The 26,803-nt window shown below is 38.6% G+C and overlaps 1 protein-coding gene across 2 annotated transcripts in view; it reads right to left on the reverse strand.

The window, feature by feature from the left end:
• Window positions 1–25,410, reverse strand: part of SLC6A13 (solute carrier family 6 member 13) — a 215,582-nt gene extending 190,172 nt beyond the window's left edge. For both annotated transcript variants that reach the window (XM_053718822.1, XM_053718821.1), the window contains exon 1: window positions 24,942–25,410. The gene's annotated coding sequence lies outside the window, so the exon portion shown is untranslated. The remainder of the gene's footprint in view (window positions 1–24,941) is intronic.
• Window positions 25,411–26,803: the final 1,393 nt, after the last annotated feature.

Genomic DNA, 26,803 nt, shown 5'->3' on the forward strand with positions numbered 1-26,803 from the left:
AATTGAAGCTGGCCAGCCCCAGTAGCTGAAGCCCACCGGGAAATTTCCTGGTATCCTGTTGGGCCAATCCAGCCTTCGATGTGTTGGGAAGTGGACTAAACATCTGGGCCACCCATTTCTATGAGTAAGCGCCTTGCGGCGCGAAACATGTAAGATAGCTGAAACCCTCCTCTTGGCTCGTTTGTATCTTTGTTTTTTTATTGGAATAAAGCATTCAGGATTTTTGGAACTGTTGCTCAGTAGCCTTCTGTTTCTGTATATTTCATTTAAATATATCCCTTTCTTAGAGTCTGCAATTAACAGAGGTTGACCAGGCAACCATATAGGAACAACAAGAGCTGCTTCTCTGAAACTGTCCCCCTTGGTTAGTCAATGCCAGACTATGCACTTGCACAGCATTCCTGTACAACTATAGTAGCAGGCTTTTCTGTACAACAACACTGTGGCGGACATCTTGGAAACCCTGTCACTATATTTGTAAAAGTAAATGTATACACTTTCTGTACAATGCGAGCAGGAGAGGTGCACACAGAGGGGGCAGACATGATGTAAGTGAGGCCCAGGCACTATTTGGGCCTCCTTTGTAGAACACTACTAAAGTGTAGGCCCAGTCTCAATAGAGACCTCTGAGACCCCTTTATTTACTATCCAGATTTGAAGTGTTCCTGAAGCTCATATGCAAAAATCCCCTCATAACTGTAGGATTTGCTGGTCTTTCTCACAAATCACAATGCTCCTGAGGTTGTTTAAAAAAGAAAACAAACTATAGGATTTGCTGATCTTTCTCACTAATCACAATGCTCCTGAGGTTGTTTCAAATACAAAACAAATTCTGGCAAATTATAGAAAAATGCATTTATATGAAACTAAAAGTGAAAACAAATGGGACCTCCCTAAAAGCACTGAAGTCTGATTTGTATTTTATTTACATAGAAAGGTTTTAGCACTGCTTTGTGCCACCATATTAAGCCTTTGGCCCCTATTTATCAACCCGTCAACTTACTTGCATTCGACAGCACCAATACGCTAGCCTAAGATCGCCTAACATCGCTGCCGCGGACCTGAATACGTTCTCCAAAGTTACCAAAAAAGCTGTCAAAAAGCTGCGCACCAAGTACAGGGCGATGAGCAGCGGACTGTTGTTAACTAACAGTCATCGATCTCGCTGCTATTCGGCTTTTTCCCAGCTTTATTGGTACCCTGTCACTAAGCACCCACACTATACTACACTGTTTTACCCCTATACCGCCACAACTAAATAAAGTTATTAACCCCTAAACCGCCACTCCTGGAGCCCACCGCCACCTACATTATGTTATTAACCCCTAATCTGCTGCCCCTACACCGCCACCACCTACATTATACTTATTAACCCCTAATCTGCCCCCCAACACTGCCGCCACCTACATTATGTTATTAACCCATAATCTGCCGTCCCCTACACCGCTGCCACCTACATTATGTTATTAACCCCTAATCTGCCCCCTCTACACCGCCGCCACCTACATAACACTTATTAACCCCTAATCTGCCGTCCCCAATGTCACCGCCACTATATTAAATTTATTAACCCCTAAACCTAAGTCTAACCCTAACACCCCCTAACTTAAATCTAATTTAAATAAATATAAATAAAATTACTATTATTAACTACATTATTCCTATTTAAAACTAAATACTTACCTATAAAATAAACCCTAAGCTTGCTACAATATAACTAATAGTTACATTGTAGCTAGCTTAGGGTTTATTTTAATTTTACAGGCAAGTTTGTATTTATTTTATCTAGGTAGAATAGTTACTAAATAGTTATTAACTATTTACTAACTACCTAGTTAAAATAAATACAAAAGTACCTGTAAAATACTAAGTTACAATAACACCTAACACTACACTACAATTAAATAAATTAAATAAATTATATACAATTAACTAAATTAAATACAATAACCTAAATTAAATTAAATTATCTAAAGTAAAACAAAACAAAACACTAAATTACAGAAAATAATAAACAAATTACAGAAATTTAAACTAATTACACCTAATCTAATAGCCCTATCAAAATAAAAAAGCCCCCCCAAAATAAAAAAAACCCTAGCCTAAACTAAACTACCAATAGCCCTTAAAAGGGCCTTTTGCAGGGCATTGCCCCAAAGTAATCAGCTCTTTTACCTGTAAAAAAAAATACAAACAACCCCCAACAGTAAAACCCACCACCCACACAACCAACCCCCCAAAAAAATACTAACTAAAAAAACCTAAGCTCCCCATTGCCCTGAAAAGGGCATTTGGATGGGCATTGCCCTTAAAAGGGCAGTTAGCTCGTTTGCAGCCCAAAGCCCTAACCTAAAAATAAAACCCACCCAATACACCCTTAAAAAAACCTAACACTAACCCCCTTAAGATCGACATAACGGGAGACGTCTTCATCCAAGTCGGGCAGAAGTGGTCCTCCAGACGGCAGAAGTCTTCATCCAGATGGCATCTTCTATCTTCATCCATCCGGTGTGGAGCGGGTCCATCTTCAAGACATCCAATGCGGAGCATCCTCTTCGGCCGACGACTACCCGACGAATGAAGGTTCCTTTAAGTGACGTCATCCAAGATGGATCCAAGAATTCTATCAGCCAATTGGAATTAAGGTAGAACTTCAATCCTATTGGCTGATTGGAACAGCCAATAGAATGCGAGCTCAATCCTATTGGCTGTTCCAATCAGCCAATAGGATTGAATTTCAATCCTATTGACTGATTGCATCAGCCAATAGGATTTTTTTCTACCTTAATTCTGATTGGCTGATAGAATTCTATCAGCCAATCGGAATCTAAGGGACGCCATCTTGGATGACGTCACTTAAAGGAACCTTCATTCATCGGGTAGTCGTCGGTCGAAGAGGATGCTCTGCGTCGGATGTCTTGAAGATGGACCCGCTCCGCGCCAGATGGATGAAGATAGAAGATGCCGTCTGGATGAAGAGTTTTGCCGTCTGCAGGACCACTTCTGCCCGGCTTGGATGAAGACTTCTGCCCGTCTGGAGGACCACTTCTGCCTGGCTTGGATGAAGACGTCTCCCAGTAAGTTGATCTTCAGGGGGTTAGTGTTAGGTTTTTTTAAGGGTGTATTGGGTTGGTTTTATTTTTAGGTTAGGGCTTTGGGCTGCAAAAGAACTAACTGGGTTGTTAGCTCTTTTAGGGTTGTTTGTATTTTTTTTTACAGGTAAAAGAGTTGATTACTTTGGGGCAATGCCCCGCAAAAGGCCCTTTTAAGGGCTATTGGTAGTTTAGTTTAGGCTACGTTTTTTTATGGGGGGGGGGGCTTTTTTATTTTGATAGGGCTATTAGATTAGGTGTAATTAGTTAAAATTTCTGTAATTTGTTTATTATTTTCTGTAATTTATTGTTTTGTTTTTTTTCCGCTGCTTTCAGACTCCCATTGATTCCTATGGCATCCACCGCCTCCAGGGTGGCGGATTGAAAACCAGGTGCGCTGGGCCGGAATAGAATAGTACCTAATAAAAAATTGTTAACTTGCAAAAGTAGTCAGATACTGACAAATTTGCATTCGGAACATCTGTAATGACGTAAGCATCGATCTGTGTCGGACTTTGACTGGCGGATCGTATGTTACGTCACAAAATTCTACTTTTGCCGGTCTGTAGTGTTTGATAAATAAGGGGAATCAAGCTCGCCACAATTACGCTGCGGAATTCCAGCATATTTGCGGTTGACAGCTTGATAAATAGGCCCCTTTGCATTTACTTTCCAAGGAAAAAGGTATTTGTAAAACTCATGGTTCAGCCACTTGAGTCTAGCATGTCCTTCATTTCTTTGGCAGATGACATGCCCCTGCTGTGTATATTGGCTATGCCTGTTTGCTTGCTAGCTCTATAAAGATGGAGCTTATATTTCAGGCCCTGACTGGAATGGCAGACATACTGCTCTGTCAGTGGTGATAGGTGGTGCATGCATCTGAAAGTTTAGGAGATGCCACAGCTGATACCATTTAATTGCTTGAGAGTTTCCCCTGGTGTTATGAGGTCTAAAGTATTTCCTTTTTTAGTAACGTGCTTCTGATTGCAGAACCATCTAGGTATTTCTTGTAAGGATAATGATGATGGTTTGGGGGTGGCTGGCAGCTCACTCAAAGAAAGTGAATGAGGAACCCATTACCTTTACTCAAGTTAGCAGAATTTTCCCAAGCCTTAGCTGTTATGTTTGTTTCTCAAGTTATGAAAAAGTACTGTTAAAGGGACAGTTAACGCAAAAATGTTCTCCCCTTTAATTTGTTCCCAATGATTCACTTTACCTGCTGGAGTGTATTAAATTGTTTACAAGTATTTCCATTAACCTTATATTGGCATTTGAAACAGTTTATTTAGCCTATGGTATCCCCACCCATCCTAAAAGTTTTTGGCCTTGAGGCCAAGCTGTGTTATCACAGACAGTAGAAGAAATTACACTCCCAGTGGGTTATAGAAGAGATAATGTAATAAAATGTTAATTTTCCATTGTTCTCTCCAAGTATTGGTGATTGGTTTATGGACAGACATAAGATAAAGATGCAGGTATATGTACACAATGTGATACAGTAATGAGATCTGATTATACCTACAAGCTCAACCCATTTTATTAGGTTGTAGCTTCAAAGCACAAAATCAGCTAATTCATAAACACAAATAAACCTTAAAAAGGCAAATCTCATGAATTTTATACTCTGCATCTGATAAAAAAAGTTATTTGAAACACATTAAGGGAAAAACAATTTTATAGTATACTGTCCCTTTAAGATGTACATTTGTATTAGTGTTTTGTGACTTTGAAATCTTACTGTTTTTGCCAGGTCACATTTCCACATGAGACCAGGAGAAGAGGAGCTCATTCTAGTACATAACAATGAGTGCTGGTATCATGTTTTCAGTTTAGGGCAGTGATTGGATCCAGTTCATGTGTTTCCTCACTTCTTTAGTAAAGGAATGTCTACAGGGGTTTGACTGGACAAGATTCAGAGGAAGGTGTTGCTTAAGCATGTTCATTCATTTTCAGATGAATACATTTTCATCTGTTCTTTTGGCACATTCGTTCATTCGGAATCATAACAAATAAACAAACGGAAATTGTACTGAAATGGATGCGTAACAACTTTGTCTATGTTTATTAGTCACATTTGTTTTGATTCAGCACTTTTGGCGCCAAGAATTGGCAGAGAACACAGGAAAGGGGGAAGAAGCAGAAATCACTTAACAAATTAAACCATTTGTGTGTACAACTTCTTCTGTCCAATCCTGACACAGCATTACTAAATGATCGATGTCAGGGCCAGCAAGTCAGGCATTAAATACCAAAAAGTCTTTCCCAATCAACTGTTAACCTAGTATAGGGAGGTGTTGGTCTTAGTGAACATCATCCATTTCTTAGTCATTTTAACTTCAACTTCTGAACAGTGCAGTGGTGTGTGGCTATGTCAGCTTGCTGTGCATATTTTTCTTCTAAAATTGTGCAGAATCAGACTTTTTCTTGCAGTGCAGTGTAACTGCACACATACTACATTTTTTTTTCTCTCTGGGACCAGGGACTTGTAATTTTTCTTTATTTTAGTGTTAAAGAGTTGTTGCTTAATATTGCAATGAGGGCATAAGTGGGACTGGTAAGTAGGTCTATTGTCTTTGGGCTAGATTATAAGTGGTGAGCTATTGTTAGCGCTGGTCAAGATAATAAATATTGTGACCGCTCTAACACGTATTACAAGTTAAAAGCAAAATGTGTTTGCTCAAGCACAAACTAAATTAGTGTGCATCTGCTTTGCGCGAGTGAAGACCTGGCATAAAGTGTAAGGGGTAAAAAAATATGTGAACCAAACACAACATAAATACATTAAAATAAAGTGTTATACTCATATATACTGTATATATATATATATATATATATATATATATATATATATATATATATATATATATATATATGTGTATATATTTTCTATATGGGTTAAAAGGTATATGGTATACGACAAGATGTTTGAATGGAAAGGGTGTGTATATATATATATATATATATATATATATATACTGTATATATACATATATATGGCTTTTGCAATGTAGGTTTAATTCAGTGTTGTGTTAGCACGCAAGTAATACATTTGTTAGCACGGTCAAGATATCCGAAGTCCTGAATTAAGCATGCATCGGGTTTAGTTTGTGCTAAAAAACATTTTACTATCAACTTGTAATTCTCGCGCTAACCTGCCCACATTAAAAGTTACTTTAGCGCTCCACTTGTAATCTGGCCCTTTGTAGGGGGGAAAAGTTGTAATTTAATTTAAAAAAGGCCTTTTTGTGCAGAATATTTTTTTTCTTGCAATTAGTATAACTGCACATTTATATTGCAGTGGGGACATAGCTGGGACTGCTTGGTAGGCCTCCTGCCTTTGTTGGGGGTGAAAAAAGTTTAAATTTAAGTTTAACCCTTTGTTAAGAGGAAGGCGGGAGAGCTTTGGGAAACATCTTAGAGAGACGTCTCAGAGATTAGCACCTGTGAAATCAGCTGCATGTGGCCTTGTTTGAAACCTGAAGATAAGTAATGAGTTTACAGTTTAATCACAGCCTTATTTTATAAGCTGATTACTGATTTATGTTTGTGTAATAAGTTCAAAATATTATTAATAATGCTGTTATTTTACTGCATTCTGGTGTGTCTATTTCTCTTTTTCAGTATTATTGTGAGACCTAATTTGTGATTGCCCATTGCCATGGCATAACAGCCAATAAGCCTGGAAATCTAATGCCTGGTAAACAAAAATAGTTTAGAATTTAGAATGATGAGCAGCAATATCAGAAAATATTCATTGTATCAGTGTATAGACTTAAAGGGACATTATACTGCAAAACAATGACATGTTCTAATTAGTTAGAGTCTGAAATGTTTGCATTGCTAACTCTAGATTACTATTGGGTTGACCACAATCCTTTAGAATTGGTTTTTAAATTATTTTTCTACAGAATTCACTATTAAAGTATATGGGGATTTGTGTAGATAAATAATTTCATAAGGTCATAAATTCAATAATTGACTAGTATGTCAATAAACTTTATTAATTGTTTATACACATAGAAAAAGCTCCTAATTGTCTCACTGATGGCTTCCTGCTAGGGAGATGTAAAGCTTGTGGCTTCCAGGTGAAACTTTATCTGTATAAACCCTTTACAGGTGGTAAAAGGGACAGTATACACCAATTTTCATATAACTGCATGTAATAGACACTACTATAAAGAATAATATGCACAGATACTGATATAAAAATCCAGTATAAAACTGTTTAAAAACTTACTTAGAAGCTCTCAGTTTAGCTCTGTTGAAAGGGTAGTTGGAAAGTCCACTGCAAGTGGGAAATAAGACACTCGCCCCTCCCCCTTCTTTTGCATATGAAAAGACTCTTTACACAAACAGGAGCAAGCTTGAGTAGGCATACATCAGTATTCTCCTAAAACTTTGGGGCTTGGTTAGGAGTCTGAAAATCAGAGCAATGTTATTTAAAAATAAGCAAAACTATACATTTAAAAAAAAAAACAACTTTATGGGCTATATAAATAGATCATCTACAAAACATTTATGCAAAGAAAAAATGAGTGTATAATGTCCCTTTAATATATAGTTATCTAGGGTCAGTAATGCAAGAAATACATGCTGTACTTTCTTTCATGTAATTGGCAAGAGTCCATGAGCTAGTGACATATGGAATGTACAATCCTACCAGAAGGGGCAAAGTTTCCCAAACCTCAAAATGCCTATAATTACACCCCTCACCACACCCACAATTCAGTTTTACAAACTTTGCCTCCTATGGAGGTGGTGAAGTAAGTTTGTGTTAAAATTTCTACGTTGATATGCGCTTCTCAGCATTTTGAAGCCTGATTCCTCTAAGAGTACAGTGAATGTCAGAGGGATGTGAAGGGAGTATCACCTATTGAATGCAATGGTTTTCCTCATGGGAGATCTATTTCATAGGTTCTCTGTTATCGGTCGTAGAGATTCATCTCCTACTTCCCTTATTCAGATCGACAATATACTCTCATATTCCATTACCTCTATTGATAACTGTTTCAGTACTGGTTTGGCTATCTGCTATATGTGGATGGGTGTCTTTCGATGTCTCAATCTGATCCTGTCTCAGAAACCACTGTTGGAACCCTGCTGCCTGATAACAGTTCTACCAAAGCTAAGTGCATCTGTTGTAAATTTGTGGAGATTATATCTCCAGCTGTGGTATGTAATAGTTGTCATGATAAGCTTTTACATGCAGAGAATGTGTCCATCAGTAATAGTACAATGCCTGTTGTTCCTTCAACATCTAATGTACATTATATACCTGTGAATATAAAAGATTTCATTGCTGATGCGATTCAGAAGGCTTTGTCTGCCATCCTGCCTTCTAATAAACATAAAAGGTCTTTTAAAACTTCTCATAAAGTTGATGACATTTTAAATGACCGACAACATACTAAATTATCCTCCTCTGATGAGGATCTATCTGATTCAGAAGATCCTTCCTCAGATATTGACACTGACAAATCTACTTATTTATTTAAAATGGAGTATATTCATTCCTTGTTAAAAGAGGTGTTGATTACATTGGATATTGAGGAAACTAGTCCTCTTGATATTAAAACTAGTAAACGTTTAAATTCTGTTTATAAACCTCCTGTGGTTACTCCAGAGGTTTTTCCAGTTCCTGATGCTATTTCTGATTTGATTTCTAAGGAATAAAATAGGCCTGGTACTTCTTTTATTCCTTCTTCAAGGTTTAAAAAATCCTATCCTTTGCCAGCAGTTAGATTGGAGTTTTGGGAAAAGATCCCCAAAGTTGATGGGGCTATTTCTACTCTTGCTAAATGTACTACTATTCCTATGGAAGATAGTACTTCTTTTAAAGACCCTTTAGATAGGAAACTTGAATCTTATCTAAGGAAAGCTTTTATATCTTCTCAGGCCTGCCATTTATATGGCTGATGTTGCAGCTGCATCAACATTTGGTTGGAAAGTTTAGCGAAACAGGAAATGGATCCTGATTTGTCTAGCATTGTTCGCTTGCTTCAACATGCTAATCATTTTATCTGTGATGCCATTTTTTATATCATCAAAATTGATGTTAAATATATGTCTTTAGCTATTTTAGCTAGAAGAGCTTTGTGGCTCAAATATTGGAATGCTGACATGGTATCTAAGTCTAGATTACTATCTCTTTCTTTCCAAGGTAATAAGTTATTTGGTTCTCAGTTGGATTCGATTATTTCAACTGTCACTGGGGGGGGAGGGAGTTTTTTTGCTTCAGGATAAAAGACCTAATGGTAAATCTAAAGCTTCTAACCATTTTTCGTAACTTTCGTCAAATTAAGAAACAGAAACCTAATCCTTCCCCCAAAGGATCTGATTCCAATTGGAAACCTTCTTCAAGTTGGAGTAAATCCAAACCGTTTAAGAAACCAAAGCCAGCCCCCAAGTCTGCATGAAGGTGCGGCCCTCATAGCAGTTCTGCTGGTAGGGGCAGATTAAGATTCTTCCAAATCATTTGGGCAGATTCTGTGCAAAATCAATGGATTCAGAGTATTGTCTCTCAAGGGTACCGAATAGGATTTAGAGTAAGACCTCCTGTGAGAAGATTTTTTCTCTCACGCATCCCAGCAAATCCAGTAAAGGCTCAGGCTTTTCTGAAGTGTGTTTCAGACCTGGAGCTTTCAGGTGTAATCTTACCAGTTCTGTTTCAGGAACAGGGTCTGGGGTTTTATTCAAATCTATTCATTGTCCCAAAGAAAGAAAATTCATTCAGGCCAGTTCTGGATCTGAAAATTTTGAATCGTTATGTAAGAGTGCCAACTTTCAAAATGGTGACTATAATGACTATTCTGCCTTTTGTTCAGCAAGGGCATTATATGTACACAATAGACTTACAGGATGCATATCTTCATATTCCGATTCATCCAGACCACTATCAGTTTCTGAGATTCTCTTTTCTAGACAAGCATTACCAATTTGTCGCTCTTCCATTTGGCCTAGCGACAGCTCCAAGAATCTTTTCAAAGGTTCTCGGTGCCTTACTCTCTGTAATCAGAGAACCTCAGTTTCTGAGATTCTCTTTTCTAGACAAGCATTACCAAGTTGTCGCTCTTCCATTTGGCCTAGCGACAGCTCCAAGAATCTTTTCAAAGGTTCTCGGTGCCTTACTCTCTGTAATCAGAGAACAGGGTATTGTGGTGTTTCATTATTTGGACGATATCTTGGTACTAGCCCAGTCTTTACATTCTGGAGAATCTCACACAAATCAACTAGTGTTGTTTCTTCAAAGACATGGTTGGAGGATCAATTTATCAAAAAGTTCTTTGATTCCTCTGACAAGGGTCACCTTTTTAGGTTTCCAAATAGATTCAGTGTTCATGACTCTGTCTCTAACAGACAAGAGACAATTAACATTGGTTTCAGCTTGTCGGAACCTTCAGTCTCAATCATTCTCTTCAGTAGCTATGTGCATGGAAGTTTTAGGTCTCATGACTGCAGCATCGGATGAGATCACCTTTGCTCGTTTTCATATGAGACCTCTCCAGCTTTGTATGCTGAATCAATGGTGCAGGAATTATACAAAATATATCACAATTAATATCCTTAAATCCCAATGTTCGACTCTCTCTGACTTGGTGGTTAGATCACCATCGTATAGTTCAAGGGGCCTCTTTTGTTCGTCCAACCTGGACTGTGATCACAACAGATGCAAGTCTTTCAGGTTGGGGAACTGTCTGGGGATCTCTGACAGCACAAGGGGTTTGGAAATCTCAAGAGGCGAGGTTACCAATCAATATTTTAGAACTCCGTGCTTTTTTCAGGGCTCTTCAGGTTTGGCCTCTGTTGAAGAGAGAACCGTTAATTTGTTTTCAGACAGACAATATCACAACTGTGGCATATGTCAATCATCAGGGTGGGACTCACAGTCCCCAGGCTATGAAAGAAGTATCTCGGATACTTGCATGAGCGGAATCCAGCTCCTGTCTAATTTCTGCGGTTCATATCCCAGGTGGGTCAGTTTCCTTCACACGTGTGCGTTTAAGTGCCTGCCTGCCAGGGCACAGTGTCACCCCAGTGCAACTCATATCTGGTGTAACAGTAGTGTAGATTTAAAAAAAACAACACTTTTTTGACTGTGTTAAATAATAATAGACAATTGGAAAGCGGTTTATCTCAGCCGTCAGACTTTACATCCAGGGGAGTGGTCACTCCATCCAGATGTGTTTTCTCAGATTGTTCAGATGTGGGGTCTTCCAGAAATAGATCTTATGGTTTCCCATCTAAACAAGAAACTTCCCAGGTACCTGTCCAGGTCCAAGGTTTCTCATGCGGAGGCGGTGAATGCATTAGCAGTTCCTTGGTGTTACCAACCTGCCTCTAGTTCTTCTTCCAAGAGTGATCTCCAAGATCATCATGGAACAATCGTTTGTATTGCTGGTAGCTCCTGCATGGCCTCACAGGTTTTGGTATGCAGATCTTGTTCGGATCTCCAGTTGCCAACCTTGGCCACTTCCTTTAAGACCAGACCTTCTGTCTCAAGGTCCATTTTTCCATCAGGATCTCAAATCATTAAATTTGAAGGTATAGAAATTGAACGCCTAGTGCTTAGTCATAGAGGTTTCTCTGACACAGTGATTAATACTGTTACAGGCTCGTAAATCTGTTTCTAGGAAGATTTATTATTGAGTTTGGAAGACTTATATTTTATGGTGTTCTTCTCATAAATTCTCCTGGTATTCTTTTAGAATTCCTAGTATTTTACAGTTTCTTCAGGATGGTTTGGATAAGGGTTTGTCTGCAAGTTCCTTGAAGGGACAAATCTATGCTCTTTCTTTTTTTATTTCACAGAAAGATTACTAAGCTTCCTGATATTCACTGTTTTGTACAGGCTTTGGTCCATATCAAGCCTGTCATTAAATCAATCTCTTCTCCTTGGAGTCTTAATTTGGTTTTGAAGGCTTTACATAATCCTCCTTTTGAGCCTAGGCATTCTTTGGACATTAAACTACTTTCTTGGAAAGTGTTGTTCCTTTTGGCCATCTCTTCTGCTAGAAGAGTTTCCGAATTATCTGCTCTTTCTTGTGAATCCCCTTTTCTGATTTTCCATCAGGATAAGGCAGTTTTGCAAACTTCGTTTAAATTTCTACCTAAGGTTGTGAATTATAACAACATTAATAGAGAAATTGTTGTCCCTTCTTTGTGTCCTAATCCTAAGAATTCTTTGGAGAGATCCTTACATTCTTTGGATGTGGTAAGAGCTTTGAAATATTATGTTGAAGCTACTAAAGATTTCAGGAAGACTTCTAGTCTATTTGTTATCTTTTCTGGTTCCAGGAAAGGTCAGAAGGCTTCTGCCATTTCCTTGGCATCTTGGTTAAAGATTTTGATTCATCAGGGTTATTTAGAGTTGGATCAAGCCCCGCCCCATTGACTACCCATCTGCCCCTGCTGCCTCTAAACTTCTCTCACTCACTAGCTCCTTCGGCCTCTTACAATCCAACCTATTCCCTACCCACCGCGATGGACACTCAATTGATCTGGTATTCTCTGCTCTCTGATGTTGCCTGTCACTCATTTCCCATCTCAGACCACCATCTGCTCACCTTTAATCCTAATATAGATGCTAAATATACTTCCCCCTCTTGCCCCCAAACCAGTAGAAATCTGCACACTTTGGACCCTGCCCAACTCTCCAATCTTATTCAAATACACCTCCCCCACACTTCCATGATATCCTGCCCTGACCTTGCTATAACCCACTATAACAATACTCTCTCCGCTGCACTTGACACTTTCGCTCCACCCCAACCTCTCAAAAACCCACGTCGTCAGCTCCAGCCCTGGCACTCCCAACAAACACGCCACCTACAAAAATGCTCCCACACTGCTGAATGTGACTTGAGGAAATCCCGCTCTGAACCTGATTTAATGCACTATAAGTTCATTCTTTACTCTTACACCTTTGCCCTTCGCTTAGCTAAGCAAATCTACTTATCTTCTCTTATATCCACTCACTCTTCAAACCCTAAAAGACTCTTCTCCATTTTCAACTCTCTCCTCTACTCACCTGCACCACCCCCTCAGCTGCATTCAGTGCTCAAGACCTTGCTGACTATTTTTTCAATAAAACACTTGCCATCCAAAGAAACATTTCAACACAAACCTGCAATCTCCCAACTCCACTCCCAGTCACCCCCTCTGCCACTCTCTGAACTCTCCTCACAACCACTGAGAGTGAAGTGACTTCCCTTTTGTCTTCCTCACACCTCACTACCTGCCCACTTGACCCTATTCCTTCACATCTAATTCCTCCTCTGTCTCCCACCCTCAATCCGTCTCTTACTCACATATTCAACCTATCCCTTTCTACCGGCTCATTCCCTGCCTCCTTCAAACATGCAAAGGTCACCCCCATCCTCAAAAAACCCTCCCTTGACCCTAACTCCCCTGCAAACTACCGCCCCATATCACTGCTCCCGCTAGCTTCAAAATTCCTTGAAAAACTAGTTTTCAAATGCCTAACCCTCTTCCTGTCCTCCAACTCATTGCTCGACCCCCTGCAATCTGGCTTCCGTCCCCAACACTCAACTGAGACTGCCCTCACCAAGGTTACTAACGATCTCCTTTCTGCTAAAAACAAAGGCTACTACTCTATACTCATGTAAGGGTTAATATGTCTTTAAGACACATCTTCAAAGTGATTGTCTCCTATTGGCCACTTCCCCTTTAAAACACTGCAGCAACTAAGCAGCATTGCTTAGTTATTCTACTCGTTTCATTACGATCACCTGAGTACCAAGCCTCTATCCCAACTTCCCAGGAAGGAACTTTTCAACTCTGCACAGATTTCTGTGTCTTCACCCAACACTAACCTTTGGATAGGAATTTACTCCTTGTGCCTACCGGAGTCTATCTCTAAAGGAATCTCTCTCTCTCACCCTGGCAATTGCTTATTAGGACTATCGTTAAAAGCAAGTATTCTATTTAACTTTCCGTTTTTTTCCATTTAAAGGTAAAATAACTACATTTCCCAGAAGCGCTTGGACTTTCGCCGGTACTTCCGGTTTAGCGCATTCACTCAAGCAACAGCTTGATGTCTCAGTTTGCTGAGACATACAACCTCCGATTTCAGCCTTATATCAGGTACCAATTTAAATCTCAACCACCACAAAGGTATCTAAAATAACTAGCAGGAATAGTCTGTGTATTATGTGGACAGTAGTTTTACTTATAATCTCTCTATATATATAGTTAATCAATACTCCAAGGAGTTAGAGAGTTCACTTGACTGAAAAGGTCTCATACAAATTAACCTCTTCATTTCCTGTCATTCTTATTCATTTACCTATTTTCAGGAGATTGGTAACTAAACAAATCATTCTACAATAATTTCACCTCTATTACTAAGGTTACCTTAAACCAAATTGGGTAATTTCATATAGAGGTGATACATATTACTATCTTAAAAAATTAACTGTGACTAAGTACACTTTATATTGATATCTGTATTTTGTGTTCCTTAAAGGGGAAATCCTTACATAATAACTAAGCCAAAGCATGGAACCAACAGATATTCCACAAATTGTATATGATTTATCTCAAAAGGTGGATCAGCTGTCACAAGCAGTCCACGACCTACAAATTGAGAACCAATCATTAAGAGCTATATTAAGGGACTCAATATCACCTAGATCTTCACAACCTGACAACAGCCCAGAACCCCAAGTTATGCTCCCAGAACCTTTCTCTGGTAATCACAAACTTTACAGGCAGATTAAGAACTCTTGCCAACTTTTATTTCAGTTAAAACCTAGGACCTATCCTACCAAGAGGGTTAAGGTTCTAAGTATTATTTCCTTTCTGAAAGGTGAACCCCGTTCATGGGCTGATAATTTATGTGAAACAGAAGATCCCTTACTAGGGTCCCTTGATTAATTCTTTGCTGCACTTGATGATTTATATCAAGATAAAGATGTCCAACTAACAGCTGAATCCTCCATGAGGAATTTAAAACAGGGTAAGAGACCTGTTGAAGACTATGTTGCCGATTTTAAGTTGTATGCCTCTGACTCTCAATGGAGCCAAGTAGCACTACGCAACCAGTTCAGACTGGGACTTGCTGACAGCTTAAAAGATGAGCTTGCCAGGGTTGAGCTACCCAAGACTTTGGACGCATTAATGAGAACCGCCACGCTATTGGATCGCAGACTGCGTGAAAGACGTGCTGAGCGCTTTTCTACTGATACCCGTCCTAAAACCTATACTGGTCAACCTTCGAGGGAGACTACTTCCAACATGAAATCAACTGAACAACCTATGGAGATAGGTATGGCTAGAGGTCCATTAACCCCCGAGGAAAGACTTTGTCAAAGAATCAAATCATTATGTATGTATTGTGCCAACCCACTACATTCTGTCCAGGATTGTCCCATCCTCCAAAAGAACAAAAAAAGTAAGTTAGGTTATTCTTGTACTACGATATTAAATGTACATAAACCAGCTTATTTCACTCTACCCCTTTTTCTACAGTGGGAACAAAACCATCTGACGATTGACGGAATCATTGACTCAGGAGCATATGGAAACTTTATTAATTTTCAAATTGTTAATATTAATAAAATACCTCTTATTCGCAAAACTAAACCCATTTGTGTATGTGTAATTGATGGCTCTCCCATAACAACTGGTCCTATAACACATCAAACCATACCCATTCAAATGTCAATATTAGGTCATACTGAAATGATTTCCTTTGATGTGTTACCTTCCCCTAATTTCTCAGTAGTCTTAGAAATTTCATGGTTACAATTATATAACCCTCTAATACAATGGCTACCTACACAAATAGAGTTTAAGTCCCAATACTGTACACAACATTGTGCTATAGACAAATTGTGCTTCAATGTAGACACTTTAGAGCATACCATACCTAAAGAATACATTGAGTTTTTAGATGTATTCAGTAAAACTGAAGCAGAGAATTTACCACCACATAGACAGTATGACTGTCCTATCAATCTACAACCGGGAGCAGCAATCCCTGTCGGTCACCTCTACCTCCTCAGTCAGCCAGAACTGGAAAACCTTAAGACATATTTAGAAGAAAATCTCAGGAAAGGATTCATCAGAACATCAACCTCACCTGCAGGAGCTGGCATGTTTTTCGTTCGCAATAAGGATTCGACCATCAGACCTATCATCGATTATCGGCAACTAAATAAGGTTACAATAAAAAATCGCTATCCACTACCGTTGATTCTGGAGCTTATTGAGAGGCTATCTGAAGCCTCTATCTATACCAAGCTGGATTTAAGAGGGGCATATAACCTCATTAGAATCAAAGAGGGGCATGAATGGCTTACTGCATTTAGAACCAGGTATGGCCTTTATGAGTACCTGGTTATGCCTTTTGGGTTGTGTAATGCCCCTGCCACATTCCAGCATTTTATTAACGATGTTTTTCATGATTTACTTGACACCAATGTTGTTATCTACTTGGATGACATCCTTATTTATTCCAAATCTTATATAGAACATGTAGAACATGTTAAAGAGGTACTCCATAGATTAAGAAAACATAAATTATACGCTAAACCGGAAAAGTGTCTCTTTCACACTGACAAAGTAACTTTCCTTGGATACCACATATCTCCAACTGGAATCAAAATGCAACAAGAAAAGGTTGATGCAGTGTCCTCCTGGGCTAAACCCAAAACCAGAAAAGACCTCCAAAGATTCCTGGGTTTTTCAAATTATTACAGGAAACTCATAAAAGACTTCTCCAAGGTAGCAAAACCTCTAACCAGATTGACCAGTACTTCCATCCCTTTTCAATGGACAGAAGAAGCTAACTCAGCGTTTGAAAATTTAAAGTGCCTCTTCACTACAGCACCAATACTGAAATACCCTAATCCATCCTTTTATTACATTTTAGAAGTTGATTCATCAGACTTCGCAATTGGAGCTGTACTATCGCAACAAGCAAATCTAAACAGTCCTCTACATCCCATCTCCTACTATTCAAAAATGATGTCACCTGCAGAAAGGAACTACCCAACAGGGGAAAAGGAACTTCTGGCTATAAAACAAGCACTTGAATATTGGAGACATCTCTTGGAGGGCACAACATACCCAATCAAAATATATACAGACCACAAAAACCTTCAGTACTTACAAAGTAACAAAACATTATCCGCAAGACAGGTCAGTTGGAGTTTATATTTTTCAAGATTCTCTTTCAATATAATATATAGACCTGCTAACAAAAATGGTAAGGCAGACGCCCTCTCAAGATTACCAAACAAACCAGACATTCAAGGTACTCCTTCAGACATTATACCAAAAGACAGATTTATTGGACTCACCAATTCCTTCCTGTCAGACATTAAGACACAAACAAGTAAAGAGATCGATCAGGATCATTCTACCCTCCAAAAAAGATCTGGAATTTACTATCATAAAGAGAGAATTTACATACCAGTATCAATGAGACTCACCCTCCTACAAAATTACCATGATACACCTTTATCAGGACACCCAGGAATACAACGAACTTTGGAACTCCTCAAAAGGACTTACTGGTGGCCAAAGATGAGAGAAACAGTACAACATTACATCCAAACATGTATAACATGCAACACCTGTAAGGTTGAAAGGAAACCCCCTTACGGTTTGCTCATGTCATTACCCATACCCACAAAACCTTGGCAACACTTATCAATGGATTTCATTGTAGATCTACCTCCATCAAAAAATCAAACCACCATTTTCGTAGTTGTGGACATTTTCACTAAAATGGCCCATTTCTTGCCTTTCCACAAACTCCCTACCTCAGCTGAAACTTCTCAACTCTTCCTTGATAACATAATAAAACTTCACGGAATTCCTTCCATACTCACAACTGACACAGGTACTCAATTTACCTCCCGATTTTGGTCAAACTTATGTAAACTCACTCAAATAGACCACAGATTTTCTACCTCATTTCACCCACAAACAAATGGACAGGCTGAACGTGTAAATCAGTGGTTGGAGCAATACATACGCTGCTTCTGTTCCTATCATCAAGACAACTGGACAGATTACATATCCACCGCAGAGTTCGCATATAATAACTCAGTCAATACTTCTACAAAAGTCACTCCATTCTACGCTAACTATGGTTACCATCCCACCTTTCATCTGGATTCCAATACTGAGTTAAACTTTCCTCTAGTCGATGACTTACACAATTCATTAATTGATAATTTCAACTTCATACGTCAAAATATTGAGAACTCTCAAAACACTCAGAAGAAATATTATTATTTACGTAGGAGAGAACCTCCCCATTACTCAATAGGAGAGAAGGTTTGGTTATCTACTAAAAACTTGAAGTTACAACTACCCAGCAAAAAATTGGCGACTCTCTTCATTGGTCCTTAACGAATCAAAAGAATAGTTAATCAAAATGCAGTCACCCTCGATCTCCCTGACAGCCTTCGGATACATCCCACCTTACATGTATCGCTTTTGAAGCCCTACAGGGATCAGAGGGATTCTACTGTTCTTCTTCCCCCTCCTTCGGTCTTATTGGACCCGGATGAGTTTGAGGTTCAATCTATTCTGGATTCCAGATTATGTAGGGGTTCTTTACAGTACCTAGTCCGATGGAAGAATTTCTCCTCTGATGATGATTCGTGGGAACCAGCTTCTAATATGGATGTTTTCCATCGCTGTCACCCTGATAGACCTCGTCCATCAGCTGTGGTACAGCTTCCTTGAGGTGATTGTCTCCTATTGGCCACTTCCCCTTTAAAACACTGCAGCAACTAGGCAGCATTGCTTAGTTATGCTACTCGTTTCATTACGATCACCTGAGTACCAAGCCTCTATCCCAACTTCCCAGGAAGGAACTTTTCAACTCTGCACAGATTTCTGTGTCTTCACCCAACACTAACCTTTGGATAGGAATTTACTCCTTGTGCCTACCGGAGTCTATCTCTAAAGGAATCTCTCTCTCTCACCCTGGCAATTGCTTATTAGGACTATCGTTAAAAGCAAGTATTCTATTTACCTTTCCGTTTTTTTCCATTTAAAGGTAAAAGAACTACATTTCCCAGAAGCGCTTGGACTTTCGCCGGTACTTCCGGTTTAGCGCATTCACTCGAGCAGCAGCTACACAGTTCTCCCTGCAGTTTGCTGAGACATACAACCTCCGATGTCAGCCTTTTATCAGGTACCAATTTAAATCTCAACCACCACAAGGGTATCTAAAATAACTAGCAGGAATATTCTGTGTATTATGTGGACAGTAGTTTTACTTATAATCTCTCTATATATATAGTTAATCAATACTCCAAGGAGTTAGAGTTCACTTGACTGAAAAGGTCTCATACAAATTAACCTCTTCATTTCCTGTCATTCTTATTCATTTACCTATTTTCAGGAGATTGGTAACTAAACAAATCATTCTATAATAATTTCACCTCTATTACTAAGGTTACCTTAAACCAAATTGGTTAATTTCATATAGAGGTGATACATATTACTATCTTAAAAAATTAACTGTGACTAAGTACACTTTATATTGATATCTGTATTTTGTGTTCCTTAAAGGGGAGATCCTTACAACTCATCTTACTTGACCTCTCTGCTGCCTTTGACACTGTTGACCATCCCCTTCTCCTATGGACTCTAAGCTCTCTTGGTCTCTGTGACACTGCCCTCTCCTGGATTCACTCTTATCTCTCTAACAGATCCTTCTCCATCTCTTTTGCTGGTGACTCCTCCTCTCTATTGCCTCTGTCTCTTGGAATACCTCAAGGCTCTGTCCTGGGTCCTCTACTCTTCTCTATTTACACTTCTTCACTGGGTAAACTTATCAACAGCTATGGCTTCAGCAATCACCTCTATGCTGATGATACCCAGATCTACCTTTCCACCCATGCACTCTCTGTCTGTCAATTCTCACATCAGCGACTGCTTATCTGGCATTTCCTCCTGGATGGCCTCTCACCACCTAAAAATAAACATGTCCAAGACCAAACTACTTCTAATTCCCCCCTCTTACTCTACTCCAATTTCTATCTCCACCACTCCCTGGTAATTTTCCGACTTGACTACTGTAACAACTTCCTAACTGGCCTCCCTCTCTCCCGCCTATCTCCCCTCCAATCCATCCTAAACGCATCTGCCAGGCTAATCCACCTCTCTCGACTCTCTGTTTCTGCTGCACCTCTCTGTGAGTCCCTTCACTGGCTCCCCATTCACAACAGAGTTAAATTCAAAATTCTCACCCTGATCTACAAAGCTCTCACCAATGCTGCCCCACCCTACCTGTCCTCACTCATCAACAAATATACTCCTGCCCGCCCCCTAAGATCCAACAATGACCTGCTTCATGTGTCCTCTACCATCACCTCCTCTCATGCTAGACTACAGGACTTCTCTCGTGCGGCACCAACCCTCTGGAACGCACTTCCTCGAGCTGTCAGACTTGCCCCTGACCTCTCCTCCTTTAAACATTCCCTAAAGACCTTTCTGCTCAGGTAAGCTTATCACCCGACTTAACAAACTAACTTCACTTAACTAACAGTTGCCTTCTATCTCCTCACTAATATCATTCTAACATTTGCAGTCCCCACCTCCTGTTTCCCATCCTCCTACCCATATAGATTGTAAGTTCCCACAGGAATAAGGCCCTCAATTCCCCCTGTATTTGTCTGAAAATTTTTGTCTTATCGTATTGTTTCTCCATTGTACTGTAATCCTTGTACCCATGGGCAGCGTGGCGGGAACCGGTGGCACTTTATAAATAAAGAATAATAATAATAATTCTACTAGATCAGTCTCCACTTCGTGGGCTGTTAATAATGAAGCTTCAGTTGATCAGATTTGCAAAGCAGCAACTTGGTCCTCTTTGCATACATTTACTAAATTCTACCATTTTGATGTATTTGCTTCTTCGGAAGCAGTTTTTGGTAGAAAAAAATTTCAGGCAGCTGTTTCAGTTTGATTCCTCTGCTTATGTTTAAGTTTTTTCTTTTCATTATGAAAATAAACTTATATTTTGGGTTGTGGATTTTTTTTTCCCAGCAAAAAATGGCTGTTATTATTTTATCCCTTCCTCTCTAGTGACTCTTCTGTGGAGTTCCACATCTTGGCTATTACTATTTTCTACGTCACTAGCTCATGGACTCTTGCCAATTACATGAAAGAAAACATAATTTATGTAAGAACATACCTGATAAATTAATTTCTTTCATATTGGCAAGAGTCCATGAGACCCACCCTTTTTATGGTGGTTATGATTTTTTGTATAAAGCACAATTATTTCCAAATTCCTTTGTTTACTTCTTTCTTTATCACCCCACTACTTGGCTATTTGTTAAACTGAATTGTGGGTGTGGTGAGGGGTGTATTTATAGACATTTTGAGGTTTGGGAAACTTTGCCCCTCCTGTTAGGAGTGTATATCCCATACATCACTAGCTCATGGACTCTTGCCAATATGAAAGAAATGAATTTATCAGGTAAGTTCTTACATAAATTATGTTTTTTGCATTGGAAAAAATGCATTAAAGGGATATGAAACACATTTTCTTTTGTGATTCAGATACATCCTACAATTAAAAAAAATAGTCTAATTTATTTCTGTCACATTTTCTTCATTCCCACAGTATTTTTTATTGAAGAGATACCTAGGTTGGTGTCTGGAGCACTCCAATGCAGGAAATAGTGCTGCCATCTAGTGTTCTTGCAAATGGATAACTTTCTTGCAAAACTGCTGCCATATAGTGCTCCAGACATGTGCACGCTCCTGAGCTTACGTCCCTGCTTTTCAACAAAAGATACCAAGAGAACATAGAAAATTTGATAATAGAAGTAAGCTAGAAAGTTGTTTAAAAGTGTTTGCTCTATCTGAATCATTAACTAGGTAGGGTGAGAAGCAGCACTGCACTACTGGGAGCTTGCTGTTGATTGGTGGCTTCATATATATGACAACTCCAGTTATTTGGTCACCTGATGTGTTCAACTTCAGCTAGCACCCAGTAGTGCATTGCTTCTCCTCCAAAAGAGGATACCAAGAGAATGAAGCACATTTTATAGTCAAAATAAATTAAAAAGTTGTTTAAAATTGTATGCATTATGTGAATCGAGAGAGAAATTTTAGCGATTTTTTCCCTTTAATGTCTTAAAGGAACATGAAAGTCAAAATTAAGCTTTCTTGAATTAGAAAATAAGTATGCAATTTGAATAAATTTTTAATGTATTTTATTATAAAATGTACTTTGTTCCTTTGGTATCCTTTGTTGAAAAGCATACCTAGGTAGGCTCAAGAATAGAAATGCACTACTGGGCTCTAGCTGGTGATTGGTGGATATGCACAAATGCCTCTTGTCATTAACTCACCTGCTATGTTCAGCTAGATCCCAGTAGTGCATTGCCACTCTGTAACTTACTTTAACTATGTGTTTAACTCATTTGAAAGGGTTAAATATATAGTTAAATGGACAGTCTACACAAAAAAAATGTTTACTGTTTAAAAAGATAGATAATCCCTTTATTATACATTCCCCAGTTTTGCACAACGATCACTGTTATAGTAATACACTTTTTACCTCTGTGATTATCTTATATCTAAGGCTCTGCAAACTGCCCCTTTATCTTAGTTCTTTCGACAGAATTGCATTTTAGCCAATCAGTGCCGACTCATAAATAACTCCACAGGAGAGAGCACAAAGTTTATCTATATGGCACAAATGAACTTGTGCTATCTAGCTTTGAAAAGCTGTCAAAATGCTGTGAGATAAGGTGGCCTTCAAGGGCTTAGAAATTAGCATATGAACCTACCTAGGTTTAGCTTTCAACAAAGAATACCAAGAGAGCAAAGCACATTTTATGATAAAAGGAAACTGCAAAGTTGTTTTAAATGCAAGCAACAGTGTGATAAAAAACAACACATTATAGCATTTTCCTTTGACACTTTTATGTTCTTTTAACATCAACAACACTTTTGTCACCTCTTTTGCGTCCACAACACAAGTAACACATAATATTAGCAACATTCTCACCCTATCTGTGCACTTGATATTATGCAATAATCTCTTAAATCTGATACACAAATGTATGAGTCTGAAGCCTTTATTTATTAATCTCGCTCTGAGGACAAGGTTCTCATAGAGAGACCTGGTCTGCACTCATGTAGGGCCTCCAAAGCTGCATTGGCTGACAAAATTTAAGATTGCAAGTGCTAGCGTAACCCCTCCCCCTGTTTGTGTGTAACCAATTACACAAGAGCAGGGCTTGTCAGTCATCCTGGATGAGCAAATCCAAGATGTCTGAGCTTTAGGTTCCAGATAAGTTAAGAAGCAGCAGTTGTACAACCCGCCTGAGTGAGCCTGCACCAAAACGGCCTTAAGCAGCTTTATAAAAGGGGGACTGAATGTAGCCCCCAATCAGCAAGCGCTACCCAGGTGTTGAAACAAAAATGGGCCGACCCTTAAGCTTACATTCCGCCAGCCACCAATCAGCAAATGCTACCCAGGTGCTAAACCAAAAATGGGCCATTTTCTAAGCTTACATTCCTGCTTTTTCAAATAAAGATACCAAGAGAACGAAGAAAAATTGATTATAGGAATAAATTAGAAAGTTGCTTAAAGGGACATTATACACTCCTTATTTCTTTGCATAAATGTTTTGTAGAGGATCTATTTATATAGCCCATAAAGTTGTTAACATTGCTCTGATTTTCAGACTCCTAACCAAGCCCCAAAGTTTTATGAGAATACCGTCAGCTACCTTCTCCAGCTTGCTCCTGTTTGTGTAAAGGGTCTTTTCATATGCAAAAGAAGGGGGAGGGTCTGCTCTTTCCCACTTGCAGTGGGCTTTCCAGCTACCTTTTTTAACAGAGCTAAACTGAGAGCTTCTAAGTAAGTTTTTAAACCATTTTATACTGGGTTTTATATCAGTATCAGTATCTTATTCTTTATAGTAGTGTCTATTACATGCAGTTATATGAAAATGGGTGTATACTGTCCCTTAAAAGTGCATGCTCTATCTGAACCATTAAAGAAAAAAATAGGGCTTAGTATCCCTTTAACTTTCTGCTTATGGGCACCAGTTTGTCAGTCTTCAGTAAAAGGTTTAATATTTAAAAAAATTATTGTGGGTTGCTGCAGTTCTTTAAAGGGGTATGTAAGTCTGAACTTTAATCATTCAGATCAAGTATTTTTTAATCCCATTTACTTCTATAGTCAAATATACCTATTTATATTGGTATTCTTTGCTTACACTGTCTATGAGAGTATACCTAGGTATGCTGAGAGGTGTACACTTGTATTTAACCCTAACATAACACATACATCACTGTTACAAACATTGTTACAATTACTACTGCCATATAGTGCTATTGTGATATTAAAAAAAACACTATTTGTTTTTTATACATAGAATCCATTTATCACTTTTAAATTATCTTTTTTTTTTTTTTAAATACACACATTCTGTACCCAGAAAATTGATACATTTTATAAAATATTTATGTCATTAACTGTTTCAATAAAACTGACATTACATTACAACTGCAATACATGTAATTCAAAAAGTTTTAGTATCTGAGTAATCAATTAGGAAGGGGATTTTAATTTTATAGATATTACTAATCCATAGAGTGACTTCACAGCATTGATTCCAAAGATAGAATTTAATAATCAGTGGGTCAATCCCAAAGGACTATTTTTTTTTCTGAATATAGAAGTTACTGAGTATTATGTAACAGTCCATTATAGCAGCACATACATTTCTGTTAAAAAAAGAATTTATGGTTATAAATGTTATCAGTACATGATACAACTTCATCTGCCTCTCTCAAGCTCAGACCTGGGAATACCCCATAACTACCCCTTACCTTTTGATGTCTGGAGAGACAATGTGTCCCTATAGCAATGCTGGATCCAAAAACAATCCCAGATGGAGGAGTGGAGCTGTGAATGCCTCACAGAACAGTGTAGATTCAGGAAGGGGGCATAGTACCAGCTATGCACAAAGTAATGTTCAGCTGCACTTTGAATTAAATAAAGTGAGTTTTCTGGTTGCACAACAAGCAAAATGAGCTGACAGAAAGTTACAGAAATGACAGAGAGAAACAGAATAAGGAAGTTAGTGACGCTTTAGGGTGCAAACATCAATGAAATAAAAGTAGGAAGCAGAGAGATAAAAAAAAATGACATCAAATGCAGATATAACACAGACAGAAACTACCTCAGAGACAGAGCTCAGCAGAGAGGGCAGAGTAAGCAGCGTTTACATGGAAGAGATTTCAGAGATAAGAGAAAGTGATAGAGAAAATGGCTGTGGCACAAATAGCAGAGCGTGTAGTGACCGCACACTGGACACAGCACCTCTCAGCACCAGGCTGGGGATATTTAAAGGATGAAGGAAGTAATTCTAGACTTCCCCCGCCCTCACCATAGCAGAGCAGTGGGTTACAGACAGCTGGAGGAGGCTAGTGGGTCAATCCACTGTGTACAAAACGTGCTTTCTTATAGCTTACCCATTGTGCTGCTGCCTAATGCCCTTCTTCAGGTTATAATATTAACATCATGCACTGTACTGTTCATTTGTATTTTTACTGCAATGGGGCTTGTTACATATTTATACAGTATTATGTACATTGTATGTAAGATCACTGATGTTTGGATATAACCTGTGGCTTTGTGAATGAGATTTTCTGCATACATGAAAATAAAGCTGTTTCCATATAATGAAGAAATCAATGAGTTTTCTAAAGTCTTCGCATTAAAAAATAGACTTTGGTTTAAGAAATTGCAGCAGAGCTTAAAGGGACAGTACACTGTAAAATAGTTTTTATATTATTTTCAATGACTTGTTATACCAGCTGCGGAGTATAAAATTGCATTTTCAGGTTTTGTAATTTTAAAACCACAGCCTATTACAATGGGTTGAGTTGCAGATAATATCATATGTCATGTTATCACTTTATGTACACGCACTTGTTTCCTTATCATATCTTTGTCTGGAAAACCAAAGCTCAAATACTTAGAGAGAACAATGGAAAATGATCATTTGATTACTTAACTACCCTGCACCCCACTGGGAGTGTAATTTCTTCTAATGGCTCTGTTTACTTAGGCTATTCAATAGCTGAGACTCCAGTATAAAAAGTTCCAGTATAGGTGGGGATACCACAGGTTAAAGGGACAGTCAACACCAGAATTTTTGTTGTTTAAAAAGATAGATAATCCCTTTATTACCCATTCCCCAGTTTTGCATAACCAACACTGTTATATTAATACACTTTTTACTGCTATGACTATCTTGTATCTAAGCATCTTCTGACCGCCCCTAATCACATGACTTTTAGTTATTATCTATTGACTTGCAGTTTAGCCAATTAGTGCAGTGTCTGCCACAACTCACGGGCGTGATCACAATGCTATCTATATGGTTTACCTGAACTACTCTCCCCTGCTGTGAAAAGCAAATACAGAAGCATGTGATTAGAGGCGGCCTTCAAGGGCTTAGAAATTATCATATTAGCCTTTCTAGGTTTGCTCTCAACTAGAATACAAAGAGAACAAAGCAAAATTGTTGATAAAAGTAAATTGGAAAGTTGTTTAAAATTACATGCCCTATTTGAAAAATAAAAGTTTTTTTGGGCCTTGACTGTCCCTTTAAATCAGCTATTTCAAATGCCAAAATAGGGGTAAAGGAACTACTTGTAAACAATTTAATACACTCCAGCAGGTA

This window comes from Bombina bombina, chromosome 6 (genome assembly GCF_027579735.1).
Source record: "Bombina bombina isolate aBomBom1 chromosome 6, aBomBom1.pri, whole genome shotgun sequence".
Lineage (NCBI taxonomy): Eukaryota > Metazoa > Chordata > Amphibia > Anura > Bombinatoridae > Bombina > Bombina bombina.